Below are 14,864 nucleotides of genomic sequence, written 5' to 3'. Positions count from 1 at the left end.
TCATATGGAAACAATGACTCCTTCATACAATAAGATGGAAAGAATCCAGCATGGAAAGTGGAGGCTGCAGTGCCGGTAGGCGGACACCAGGGGGAGCCTGTGTACAGAGCATGAATTCACACCTGCCCCCCTCTATATCACTGGAGTGACTTCCTCCTCCTCCTATGTCAGCTGGCCAGTCATACCTGATGCCTCCCCCTCCTTCTGCCCCAGGGGAATCTCCACCCTTCTCCTCCCCCAGCTCTGCTCTCCTCCTCTCTCCAGACAGAAAATAGCTCATCTGTAAGAACAGAGCTGCAGCCAGAGCCTGGGAGAGGGGGCGACCCCCAGAGTCTGCACAGCGGGGGCAGGGCAGCAGGTAGGACCCCCCCAAACAGCTGCTATGGGACTTCTCAGCACCCCAAAACTTTCTGTCCCACCCCAAACTTTCCTCCTTCCCCAACTTTCTCTTCTCACCCCTTCTTCATAACTTCTCACCCTGGAGGGGACCCCCTGCACCCCCCTGTGTGCCTCCTGCACGGAACTCACCCCCATATACAGGAATCGCACCCCAACATCTCCCCCCGGCCCCCGCAAGCCTCTCGTCTTTTGTCTGGACATGTTTGTTTCCTGAAACCAGACTCCACTTTGTGCTGCAGAGAGGGAGGGCTGATGTCTGCGGAGACAGGGGGGACCCCAAGTCTGTGGCACCCCCTTTACTGAGTATCTGTGGTACCCCCTCCACTCCCAGCCACCCATCATTGTCTGCGCTAACTCCGCAGCTGGGAACTAGAACTGTGCTGTACATACACACCACACTCACACTATACACACACACACACACACTGTATACACACACACACTGCACAAATATACACACCACACTCACACTATACACACACACACACACACTGTATACACACTGTACACACACACTGTATATATACACACTGTACACACACACTGTACACACACACACCGTACAGACACACACACTGTATACACACACACACACACACCGTACACACACACACTGCACAAATATACACACCACACTCACACTATACACACACACACACACACTGTATACACACTGTACACACACACTGTATATATACACACTGTACACACACACTGTACACACACACACCGTACAGACACACACACTGTATACACACACACACACACACCGTACACACACACACTGTACACACACACACCGTACAAACACAAACTGTACACACACACACACACACACTTTACACACACTGCACAAAATACACACCACACTCACACTATACACACACACACAGTATACACACACAGTATACAGAAACATATACACACACCACACTCACACTAAGCACACACACACAGTATACACACACACTGTACACACACGCACACACTGCACATATATACACACCACACTCACAGTATACACACTACACACACACAGTATACAGAAACATATACACACACTGTACACACACACACACACTGTACATACACACACTGCACATATATACACACCACACTCACACTATGCACAAACACACTGCACATACACACACACTATACACAAACACAGTATACAGAAACACACTCCACACACACACACAGTATACACACACTCTCTGTATATATATATATATATATATATATATATATATATATATATATATATATATATATATATATATATATATATATACACACACACCACATACACAGTATACACAAACACACTGCACACACACAGTATACACAAACACACTGTATACACACACTGCACAAATATACACACCACACTCACAGTATACACAAACACACAGTATACACAGACACACAGTATGCACACACACACACACACACACTGCACATATATACACGCCACATACACAGTATACACAAACACACTGCACATACACACACAATACACAAGCACACTGCACATATTATACAAACACATACAGTATACACACTGCACATATTATACACACACACACAAACACACTACACACACCCACAGCAATTACACACACACACACAGTATACACAAACACACTGCACATATACTCAATGCACATATACACATACATATATACACACACACACTTTACACATATACAAAATTTACATACACACCGTATACACAAACACACTGCACAAATACACATATATTCACTGCACATCTATACACACATTTTACATATATACACAATGTACATACACACCGTATACAAAAACACATTGCACATCCACACACATATACTGTATACACATACAAAAACACACATACACAGTGTACAGATACATAACACACACACACACTGTAGATATACAACCATGCACCGCACAAATACACACTGAACACATACACACCCAGTACATACAAGACAAATAAAATGTATATCATGCTTTTCTCCTGGTGGACTCAAAGCACCAGAGCTGCAGCCACTAGGGGAGCTCTATAGGCAGTAGCAGTGTTAGGGAGACTTGCCCAAGGTCTCCTACCATACACACTGCACAGTCACACACTACACATTGTACACATTATACGAAAATTGTAAACTGACACACGCTATATACCCTGTACACTGACACACTATACACTGTAAACTGACGCACAATGCATACTGACACACATTTCACACTGACACACACACTGTAAACACAGCACTTTGTCAAAACATTGTACAATATTTCAGTTCATCACTTTCCAACTACTCCTCGTCCTGAGTCTGCTGCATCTCATGTCTCCCAGTTACATCTTCCCAAATCTCAGGCCAGACATACACTCTTACCCCCCCCCCCCTACCTTTCCCCCTCTTACCACCCCTCACCCCCCCCCCTCTCATCCCCTCCCCCTTGTATTCCCCCCCCCCCCCCCCTCTGCGGCATCTTATCTCTCCCAGCTATATTTTCCTATCTTCCCAAATCTCAGGCCAGACATACACAGGACAATAAATGCCCAATAGGACACTGTACTCTGACTGTCGCCCCTTAACCTCCCCCAATATTTCTCTCCCCCTCCTTACCTCCCCCCCCCCCCGCCTGCATTTCTCCTCTCTCCCCCATTACCTCTCCCCCTCTCATCCCCCCCCCTCTTACCCCCTCTCATCCCCCCCTGCATTTCTCCTCCCCCCTCTTACCCTCCTCATCCCCCCTTACCTCTCCCCCTCATCTCCTACACCCTCTCATCTCCCCCCTCATATTTCTCTCCCTCCCCCCCCCCCCTTATCTCCCCCCAGTCAGTAGATGAAGTCGCTGTAGGAAGTTTGGTGTTTCTTTGTTTGTTCTCTTGGCTCAGTCACACTTCCTGTGTTTATCGCTGTCGGTGTGTTTTACGCTCTTTGTCTGTACGAGACGTGATGTCTGTGGGTGATACCTCCTCCCGTCTGTCATCACTGCGGCCTTCCTGGCCCCGGCAGGTGATGCGCCATACAAGAGAACTATTATTATTTATCTATTCACCGATGTAAATAATGTATAACCCCAACAGCTAATGCAGAGCTCTATAAAGCAATTGTCCACATCCTGTCCAAAGGAGCTCACACTCTAATGTCGTCGATACACTGTCTAGGCCCAATCTGAGCAGACACTGATAAGCATCAGGGCCCTTTCACACTGGCGTTGTGTGGCATTAACCGCAGCCTACCGCTAGGGCAATGAAAGCCTATGGGGTAGTTCACATTGCCTGCGGTAGGCTGTGCCGGAACTAACGCGAGGGCGTACCTACGTTACCCTGCGCCGATGTGCGGTGGACCGGAAGTCAAGGTGGTATATGGTGACATGCGTGTTTTGAAACTACCACTGCAAGAAGCTTATTTTGTCAATACACTTTTGCGCATGTCATTGATACAGCAACAGGAAGTGAACACTGCAGAACATCACTTCCTGTATGGCCAGCTGCCACCGAAGGCCTGTTTTCATCGGTGTGGTCGTTACCGCCAATATGCAGTGTGAAACCGGCCTCACTGTGCAGTTCTGGCCAAAGTGTTAAGACTGGCACAAAGTTTGCTGCTGCAGTGTCTGCGGATCTTTTTGTCAGCTGTGTCTGTGGGGTATTGGAAGTATAATAACAAACGTTTCAAAAGTTTCAAAGGCTTTTATTGACAATCACACCAAGTTTATGCAGAGCCAATATTCGCAGTGTTGGTCCTTTATCTCTGCATATCACCCTAGAATGCTGTCACGCAACTTCTGGGCCAAAACCTGACTGATGGCAACCCATTCTCTCATAATCAACGTTTGGTGTTTGTCAGAATTTGTGGGGTGTGTTTGGCCACCCCCCTCTTGAGGATTGACTACAACAAGATCACAGTTGGATTAAGGTCTGGGGAGTTTCCTGGCCGTTAACCCAAAATGTCAGTCCCACCCCCTGAGCCACTTAGTTATGACTTTTGCCTTATGGCACGGTGCTCCATCATGCTGGAGGAGGCATTGCTCTTCACCAAACTGTTCTTGGATGGTTGGAAGAAGTTCCTGTCAGAGGATGTTTTGGTACCATTCTTTATTCAGCTCCATATATGAATGGTGTCGGGATGCTTTACTGTTGGCATGAGACAGGACTGATGGTAACACTCACCTTCACTTCTCCGGACAATCATTTTGCCGGATTCCCCATACATTTACAAAGGGCCTTCATCAGAGCAGATGACTTTACCCCCAGTCCTCAGCAGTCCAGTCCCTGTACATGTTGCAGAAGATCAGCCTGTTCCTGATGTTTGTCTTGGAGGACGGCTTCTTTGCTGCCCTTCTTGACACCAGGCCAACCTGCAAAAGTCTTCTCCTCACCGTGCGTACAGATGCCCTCACACCTGCCTGCCACATGAGCAAGCTCTGCCCTGGTGGCCCCCCAACCCCGTAGCTGAATCCTCTGTAGGAGACGGTCCTGGAGCTTGCTGGACTTTCATAGATGCCCTGAAGCCTTCTTCATGACAACTGAACTTCTCCTTGAAGTTCTTGATGATCCAATAAATGGTTGATTTAGGTGCAATCTTAGTCGCAGCAATATCCTGGAGGACCGCAGGTGTTCCCTTGCAGGTAACCGGGCCTAACAGTAGGAGAACAATGATTTCGAACATCACCCTCCTTTTAACCACTTAAAGGACTTCCGAGGCCAAAATGAAGAAAATGACACTATACCTTTTTATTAGCAGAATCCACAGAGGACGTCCTGCTTTGCCACGAGTGCGACTGCGCAGTGATGTGAGCACGCCCGACGTACACTTGGGAAGCATGCCGGGACCCACTACGCAGTGGGAGGCGGACTAAAGGCTGCGCAGTCGCACTTGCGGCAAAGCGTACTGCGCAGCTTTGGATCAAGGCGGCGGCCATCTTAGAGGTGGAATCGATGCGACCCGTTCAGTGGGGTCAGGCCATGCCCTGGGGGAACGGTAAGGCCTGCATTGACAGCGGAACGGAGCGGGGGACACGCAGGACGTCCTCCGTGGATTCTGCTAATAAAAAGGTATAGTGTCATTTTCTTCATTTTGGCCTCGGAAGTCCTTTAAGGACCACAGGCTTTACCCCCCTAAAGACCAGGATATTTTTCACAAAAATGGCCACTGCAGCTTTAAGCCTTGCTGCAGGGCCACACAGCTCAGTACACAAATGATTCCCCCCACCCCTTTTCTCCCCACTAACAGAGCTCTCTGTTGGTGGAGTCTGATCGCTCCCCCTGTTTATTTATTTATTTTTATAAATATTTATTCTATAATTTTTTTAAATATTTGTAAAATTTTTTTTTATATTTCCTCTTCCCCCCCACCCTCCCTCCATCTCCCAGCCAATCAGCGCAATCGGCTGTGATAGGCTCTGCAGGGGACCGCCGTGTCACACGGTTGTCTCCTGTACAGCGCTGTACGTAGTAAGTAGACAGTGGTTTTTCGCCATCTAACAGTCTCGGAGCGGAGCTTTGCCTACCAAGCGGAGATGTGCGCGCGATCTCCTGCAAAAGCCAGCCCCAGGACTTCACGCGTTAGGCGGTTCTGGGGCTGCCGCTGCGGTGACGCCCGTTGGTGTGACGCGGCCCTTAGCTAGTTAAAGCATCCCCAAGTCTGTGGCACCCCCTTTCCTGCGTGTTTGCTATTTACTGGAGTCTGCTAGTGTAGCTCAGTCAGAGTGACAGAATGATCTCCAGCCTTGTGTCCCTCAAGACTCCTACCTGTGTTACTGAGAAGATGACTGGAATGATCTCCGCAGGTCCTTCTAAGGCGGGGCTAGAATGCAGTGGACTTGGGTGTGAGCGGATACAGGAGCACCTGGAGGAATCCCCAGTGGGACATACAAACTCCATGCAGAGAGTTTCTCTTGTGTCATTCAGGGCAGGAGAGACAAGGCCAGAGTTATATGTGGGATCCGCCATGTTGTTCCTCCTACTCGGACTGCGCACGTTTTAGCGTAATCTTACCAATGATTGTGTGTGTGGCTTGGTTGGATGGAAACGGAACTGCCTCTTCACACAGATCTTGTGACGATGTGAGAATTGTGTGACTATTTGACAATCAGATCTTTAGGTGTGTTGTCTGCTTAGGATCTTAGATGCTCAGTTCCACTAACCTGTTTTACATAACTAGATAAACAATCTCGATTAGTCGTTCCCCCACTTTAGGAGTTTATGGTAAATATTTCCTCCACTGATCAATCAAAATCCTTGTACACACATAAGATAAAAGTCTGTCAACAATCAGTATGAAAAATGTAGTCAAATGACGCTAAACAACAACAAGCGTCGGATTTTGCGTACTCTATCTGATCCGACTGGCAGATCGATTCTGAGGATTACTGGGAAGATCTCTTGCAGTGGGATGATGCGTACAATGCTGTACAAACAACGTTTCATTGCAGAGCATGTGTGCCTGTGTTGTGTGAAACGTTACTTCTGCTTTCACACGCACTATTCAAACGGCATAATAGTGTGGAAAATTGGTGTGTGTGTAGTCAGCATCCTTTATGGGAACCCAAAGAGAGAGGAATAAGGAGGCTGCCTTGTTTATTTCCTACTAGCTGGACGCCCGGCGTTGCCTGGGTATGTATTTGGCTGGTGTTGGCTCTGCCCACTTTTCCTAACCCTAACACACAATTACTTACTGACCAAGTGTGTGAGCTTTGCGGTCTTTGGCATCAATACTTTGCAATGAAATAAAATTAATCTGATTGGATGTGGCTCCACCCTTTTTCTGAATTTGAAGCCACATCACCCAATGGCCAACTGTACCAGGTACAGGTGCTTAACAGTGCAAGAATGGCAGCAATTCCCCTTAAAAATCAATAGGTGGATTTTGATTGGCTTTTATAGGCTCCACCCACCTTTCTGAATATTAGTCCCAGTCACCCAACTGTGCAAAGTTTGAGAACCCTGCCATTAACAGTGTAAGAATGGCTGCAGTTTACATTTTCCCAATGAAATTTGTATTTTTCTCCACCCACTTATTTCCTGACATTGTTCAGGTATGTATTTGGCTGGTGTTGGCTCCGCCTACTATTTCTAACCCTAACACACAGTTACTCAATGACCAAGTTTGTGCGCTTTGCGGTTTTTGGCATCAATCATTTGCATTGAGATTAAACAAATCTGATTGGCTGTTTGTGGCTCCACCCCTTTGTCTAAATTTGAACCCCAGTCACCCAATGACCAACTGTACCAGGTTTAAGGTTTGTGCCATTAACAGTGCAAGAATGGCAGCAATGTAAATATTCCCCTTGAAAATCACTAGGTGAATTATGATTGGCTTATGTAGACTCCACCCACCTTTCTGAATATTAACCCCAGTCACCCAGTGACCAATTGTGCAAAGTTTGAGAACCCTACAATTAACAGTGTAAGAATGGATGCAGTTTACATTTTCCCAGTGAAATGTGTATTTGTCTCCGCCCCCTTTTTGGTTATGGGAATAAAAAGTATCCTATACTTTATTCCAGGTAATGTACTATGTGTGTGCCAAATTTCATTCAAATCCGTTCAGCCATTTCTGCGTGATCGAGTAACAAACATCCAAACATCCGAACTTTCCCATTTATTATATTAGTAGGATTACTAACCTGTCCAATCAAATTGCGATAGATTTTGCAATAGATTGTGGGTACTTATTAAAGCAAAATCTATCGCAAAACTGATCTGAAACAATTTGGACGTCTACACACGATGCAATTTCTTATTAGATCTATCTAATAGATCCATCTATATGATGCAAAATTGTACCGTGTAGATGAGGCTTTAAGGTGCATACACACATCCAATTTTGATTGGCCAATCACTGACCAAATATACCACCTCCATGGATTATGAGGGCCAACAGATTGTGAATTCAGTGAACAGATTGTGTAGGTAAACTCTTGTACTATATGAAGGAGGTAAAATTGGTCAGTGATTGGCCGATCAAAATTGTATGTGGGTACCAGGCTTAATACTTTTAGCCACAGCTCCTGATCAAGCATGCAGCAGATCAGGTGGCTGAAGTGTGACAGGATTAGCTGCATGCTTGTTGCAGGTGTGTGATTCAGCTTCTACTGCAGCCAATCTATGTCACTCGTTTGTGTGCTCCAATGTAAATCTAGTGTGTGTACAGACCTTAAATCTTATGGTGTGTGCCCCTCTATGGGGGATCAGTTTATGGCCTTGGTACTCCTGCAGTCTCCATTCAGCCGTGTACGGAGTCTAGCCAGCAGTAAATCTCGTAAGCACACCGTCACACAATCGTTGTGATTCAGCCCCAGACATACAATCAGTGTGGATATCTGCACAGACCCCAATGTGCGATATGTGGGATGCTGCAGCTGTCGCTATGACAACTCGTTTCTATGGTCTGTAAGACTTCCTGTCTGCTGCATGCAAATATATGCGTTCTCATGTAGCGAACATTAGCCTGTTAGGCCTGGTGCACACCGGAGGAGTTTGTTCTGAGCGTTTTGAGTTTTTAAATCTGCTGCTAATGTTATCCTATGTGTCTGTGCACACTGGAGCAATGAGGTTTTGTAAAAAACCCCATAGCATTACATTGGGAAGAGCTTTTGAAACCTCTAAAAGCTCTTCCCAATGTAATGCTATGGGGTTTTTACAAAACCTCATTGCTCTAGTGTGCACAGACACATAGGATAACATTAGCAGCAGATTTAAAAACTCAAAACGCTCAGAACAAACTCCTCTGGTGTGCCCCAGGCCATAGTGAACGTTTACAGCTCTCATTTGCATGGCATGTCCGGTTTCCTCTGTGTTCTGCTGCAAAATAATACAAAAAGACAACTGACAACCCTTCTTTGCATTCCGTGTGTTTTTGCGTCCAAATGACGCATAATGATTCTGAATAACTCTGTATGTGAAATATGAAGCTGTATGTTCTGCTGCAATGATTTGCGTAGGTCTTACACAGGAAGTGGAGGAAGTCTTATCTACTAAGCTGATTTCTCTTATGCAAAAAAAAAAATACTCAAAAAAACCATTTGTGGGAAATGTTTGTGTTTTTCGTGTGAACATTTGCATGCCAATTTTCACATGTAAAGCGCAAGCCTGTAGTGGCGTGAGGCCTAAATCTGCACACACACTATTCAATTGTTGCTCGGATTTTGTTTTCGATGGATATTATCATCAATATTAAAGAGGATCTGTAACCTAAGATTGATCTACATCCCAATCAGTAGCTGATACCCCCTTTCCCATAAGAGATCTATTCCTTTTCTCATATAGATCATCAGGGGGCTCTGTATGGCTGATATTGTGGTGAAACCCCTCCCATTGTGTGATGTCAGGACCATGGTGCTGATAGTTTCCTGTCTGTGAACCTTGTTGCATTGTGGGAAACAAAAGCTGTTTCCAACTGCCAAGCAAGCATCTTCCTCTGTGCATAGAATGCTCAGTAATGAACATTCAGTACAGATCACCTGGCAAGAACTAAGGCTAGGAACACACCAGGCAGAATTGCATACGCATTTCCCTTAGCACATAGTGGAAAACGCATATGTGATTCTGCCTAGTGTCTACCCACCCCAAAGATGTCACCATGTGATAAATGTCAGAATGTAAATCAGGGAGAGGAAAGACTTTACAATGGGAAACACTGACTACATAATCTATAAATTAATATTGTAAACAATAAGCAATTGTATTCATTATGCTATTTTCACTGCAGTTCTTCTTTAAGGACTAATATTGATTAAGATATAGATGCACAATATCGGTTTTAAGTTTTATTGATCGTAATATTTACTGTAGAATTGATTGTAATTTTGATTGTAAGATGGAGGAAACACAAGAGTGTTGAGTGATAATTGAATAGTGTATGGCTAACTTCAGTCTCTTAACAAGTCACAAAGCTCACGGCATGTCTTCTTGTTTTGGCATGGAAAAGGTGAAAGTTCAGTCACCATCTGACTTTTGCTGGATCTTTGTTGTGAGATCTTGGTGTCCCTTAGTTCTTAGCTTTGCACAGCTGTCAGCTCTGGGGGAAGGGGAGGACCTGACTTCCTGATGATGTCACCTGCCCTGTTCTGAAGAGCTGGCCCAGTAGATGACTCGGCAGACGAGGAGCCCCCCAGGGGTGAAGCATCAGTCTTGGGCAGTTCTGGGACCTCAGTCTCTGATGAAGTTCCTTGCTGGAGCCTCCATTGTTCTTTGTGTGTTGTTGTTTGTCTCTCCCCTCCCAGCGGCAGCTTCTCCCTCACTGCAGACGATGAATCAGACCTCAAATTCCTCAGCTGGTTCTGAACAATTAGTTTTATGTAAGACGAGCTCCACCACACCCAATCAGCCTCTCCTCACCCAACCGACCAGCCTGTCCTCACCCACCCACACTGGCCGCACATGTCCCATGACTAGTCCTCCATCAACCAAGACCAAAACCACTGTGAGTCATCGCCCAAACATCTGAGACCAAGTCCTGCCTATCTGCTGATAGTATCATCAGATGTTCCTGGATGTCCTCCCCGATTGCCAAATATCCTCCTGTATAATAACACCAATCACCAAATACTCACCTGTATCCTACCTCATACCTCCTAATATTATCTATCCCACCCCAAGTCATCATCCAGCCATCTGAGACCAGGTCCTGCCGGTACAACAATATTATCAGATGTTCTGAGATGCCCCCCTTATTAGAGTCCTGCATTGGGTCGCACACTTGTTACCCAAAATGCGGGTCAGGTTCTGATACCTGTATTGATCCGGCTGCGGTAGCCGGTGGGGTAGTGAAGCAAACATAAGAAAATTCTGTGTGTTTTGCTTCCCAAAATGTGTGGTGGCTGCTGGGAGCAGAACACTCACCTGCTGACGGTGCTGGACTGGGAGGTGGAAAAACTGAGGAAATCCACCTCCTGGCCAAGCAGCAGTAACCCTGAGTTATCACTGCCAATAGAGACCTGCAGCAAGTCCTCATTGTGAGAAAATGCACCTGCTGGCCAAGCAGCAGTAACCCTGTGTTATCACTCCCAATACAGACCTGCAGCAAGTCCTCATTGTGAGGAAATCCACCTGCTGGCCAAGCAGCAGTAACCCTGTGTGATCACTCCCAATAGAGACCTGCAGCAAGTCCTCACTGTGAGGAAATCCACCTGCTGGCCAAACAGCAGTAACCCTGTGTTATCACTCCCAATAGAAACCTGCAGCAAGTCTCCATTGTGAGGAAATGCACCTGCTGGCCAAGCAGCAGTAACCCTGTGTTATCACTCCCAATAGACACCTCCAGTATGTCCTCACTGTGAGGAAATCTACCTGCTGGCCAAGCAGCAGTAACCCTGTGTTATCACTCCCAATAGAGACCTGCAGCAAGTCTCCACTGTGAGGAAATCCACCTGCTGGCCAAGCAGCAGTAACCTGTGTTATCACTTCCAATAGAGACCTGCAGCAAGTCCTCACTGTGAGGAAATCCACCTGCTAGCCAAGCAGCAGTAACCCTGTGTTATCACTCCAAATAGAGACCTGCAGCAAGTCCTCACTGTGAGGAAATCCACCTGCTGGCCAAGCAGCAGTAACCCTGTGTTATCACTCCCAATAGAGACCTGCAGCAAGTCCTCACTGTGAGGAAATCCACCTGCTAGCCAAGCAGCACTAACCCTGTGTTATCACTCCAAATAGAGACCTGCAGCAAGTCCTCACTGTGAGGAAATCCACCTGTTGGCCAAGCAGCAGTAACCCTGTGTTATCACTCCCAATAGAGACCTGCAGCAAGTCCTCATTGTGAGGGAAATCCACCTGCTGGCCAAGCAGCAGTAACCCTGTGTTATCACTCCCAATAGAGACCTGCAGCAAGTCCTCATTGTGAGGGAAATCCACCTGCTGGCCAAGCAGCAGTAACCCTGTGTTATCACTCCCAATAGAGACCTGCAGCAAGTCCTCACTGTGAGGAAATCCACCTGCTGGCCAAGCAGCAGTAACCCTGTGTTATCTCTCCCAATAGAGACCTGCAGCAAGTCCTCACTGTGAGGAAATCCACCTGCTGGCCAAGCAGCAGTAACCCTGTGTTATCACTCCCAATAGAAACCTGCAGCAAGTCTTCATTGTGAGCAGCAACACCTGATTACTGCTGCTTGGCCAGCAAGTGGATTTCCTCAGCTTTTCCAGCTCCCAGTCCGACACAGCCTGCTGACTTGCTTGCTGCTGCTCAGCAGGCTCCTTCCGTCTCTCAAGCACTCATTTGAAAACTCCTGGCCGGGAGATGTGGTCACACTGTACTACATCTCCCAGTCTGCACTGTGGTGGCCAAGGTGACACTTCCACTAATGCCGCTAGAGCTACACAGTTAGATGGGGAACTAATCCCCCGACTACCCTCACCGTTTATGAAACCCAGTGTCAGACCTAATAAATTAGACCTGCGCAGGCCTCTATTCCTCATCACCAAGTATTCTCCTGTATATTATCTCACATCTCCAAATATTCTTCATTCTACCCCAAGTCCAGCCCATCTGCAGACATTATCCTCCGGTGTTCCTAGATGTCCTCCCTGATTGCCAAACATTCTTTTGTATATGACCTCACATCACCTCCATCCCACCCCAAACTCAGCCATCCGAGACCATCATGGCCCTCTGCAGATATTATCCTCAGATGTTCCTGGATGTCCTCCCCGATCGCCAAACATTCTCCTGTGTAATAACCAATCTCACCAAATATTCTCCTTACCACACCAAGCAGTGTCGGACTGGGAGGGGGAAAAGCTGAGGAAATCCACCTGCTGGCCAAGCAGCAGTAACCCTGTGTTATCACTCCCAATAGAAACCTGCAGCAAGTCTTCATTGTGAGCAGCAACACCTGATTACTGCTGCTTGGCCAGCAGGCGGATTTCCTCAGCTTTTCAAGCTCCCAGCCCAACACTGACCTCAAGTCCTCACAACACCGCATTTGTCGCAGCACCTCTAATGTGAGTGTGCCCCTCGCTGGTGCGTTTAATACTTTACTTGTCTCCTGACGTGGTCTCCATTCATCTTCCACATTGTGGAAGGACTTCCGATGTCTTACATGCATCGCAGCAATACGGGCAATGCATGGGGAACAAGTCGGGAGACAGGGGGCAGGTAAAGTATTAAATGTGTGGACGGGAGGCACATTCACATTTGGGAAAATAGTGCTGGAAGTTCCGTCGTGTTCGTTGCTTGTCCCGATATCGCAAGCCGTTACCACCGTGTACCCAATCGGCGACATCTTGTAGCATGTCTAATCCATACATTTGACCAATTTTGGGCTCATATTTGTTAAATTGTCAGTCGTGCATGCTTATGGCATTGGATTCAACAAGAATTATTGACTCAGATGCTCAACAAGCCGCCAAGTCAAGTGATGTATGGAGGACATACTAATAAACACCGATCATTTTGCCTGGAGGAGTATTTGTAGATGAGGTTCTGCATTTCCATATATTATCTCATATCTCCATGACTCCCTCACCCACATGAGTCATCATCCAGCCATCCAAGAACTGGTCCTGCCCAGCTCTATTGTGTGTACATCATCAGATTTCCCCAAATGTTACCCCCCAAGTACCTTCCTGTCTATCTGCATATTATACCATTTTTCCACATTCTCTCCTCCGCCATGAGTCATTGCTAGTTTATCCAGGTCCTGCCCATCTCCAGATATTCCTCCTATCTCCAGATCTTATCCTGTTTTTCCAGTCATTGTTTGTTATATCGGAATATTTTCCCACATCTTTACATATCATTTCTGCTATGAGTCATTATTCGACCATCCGAGACCAGGACCTGCCTCTCTCTAAATGTTTAATGATATCTACAGATGTTAAGCAGGTTCTCCAGTCATTGTCCATTATATCTGTAATCCTATATCTGGCAATACCTTCAGTGAGGCCAGGAGGTGGGACAACCATGGGGAGGAGTGAGGGGTAACAGGTATTGAACCATTACCGGGCAGCAGGTATGAGGTTACAAAGAGTCCTAAAAGCTGCTTTGTAGGCTCCACAACATCTTTACGTATTCTGACGGTAGTTCTGCTTTGAGGTGTCGCACGTCCAGATCTTGCTCATCTGTAGAAATGTTCTCAACTCCAGATGTCAACCTGTGTTTCCAGCTATAGGGGTTTTATCTACGTTTTATCCCATATTTTCAAATATTCATAAGGTGGCCATACATCAAGCAACATAGAGGCCGATTGACCATCCGATTTGATTATTATCAACGATGCAATCAATTTCAGGCTGAAATTGGTCACAGGTATCGGTCGGACATGCTGCAAGATGTCGGCCTAACCTGCTCGATCAGGTGTGTGGTGGTAATGGTGAGCCAAATTGCGACAAACGCGATGGAACCCCCGGCGCCACTGGTGTCTGCCACTGACTTCATCCTCTTCCTGATGTATGGACACCTTTTGACTGACCATTTGAGACCAGGTCTTGCTCATGTCCAGAATCAGATATCTCCTGATGTTCCTTG

The 14,864-nt window shown here is 46.5% G+C and overlaps 1 protein-coding gene across 1 annotated transcript in view; it reads left to right on the top strand.

Annotated features, from left to right (window-relative positions):
* The first annotated feature begins 259 nt into the window (after positions 1-259).
* Positions 260-14,864, top strand: part of LOC137560829 (phospholipid scramblase 1-like) — an 84,855-nt gene continuing 70,250 nt past the window's right edge. The window contains exon 1 of the mRNA XM_068271965.1: positions 260-358. The gene's annotated coding sequence lies outside the window, so the exon portion shown is untranslated. The remainder of the gene's footprint in view (positions 359-14,864) is intronic.

This window comes from Hyperolius riggenbachi, chromosome 3 (assembly GCF_040937935.1).
Source record: "Hyperolius riggenbachi isolate aHypRig1 chromosome 3, aHypRig1.pri, whole genome shotgun sequence".
Classification (NCBI taxonomy): Eukaryota; Metazoa; Chordata; class Amphibia; order Anura; family Hyperoliidae; genus Hyperolius; species Hyperolius riggenbachi.
This window is presented reverse-complemented; position numbering and strand designations above follow the sequence as displayed.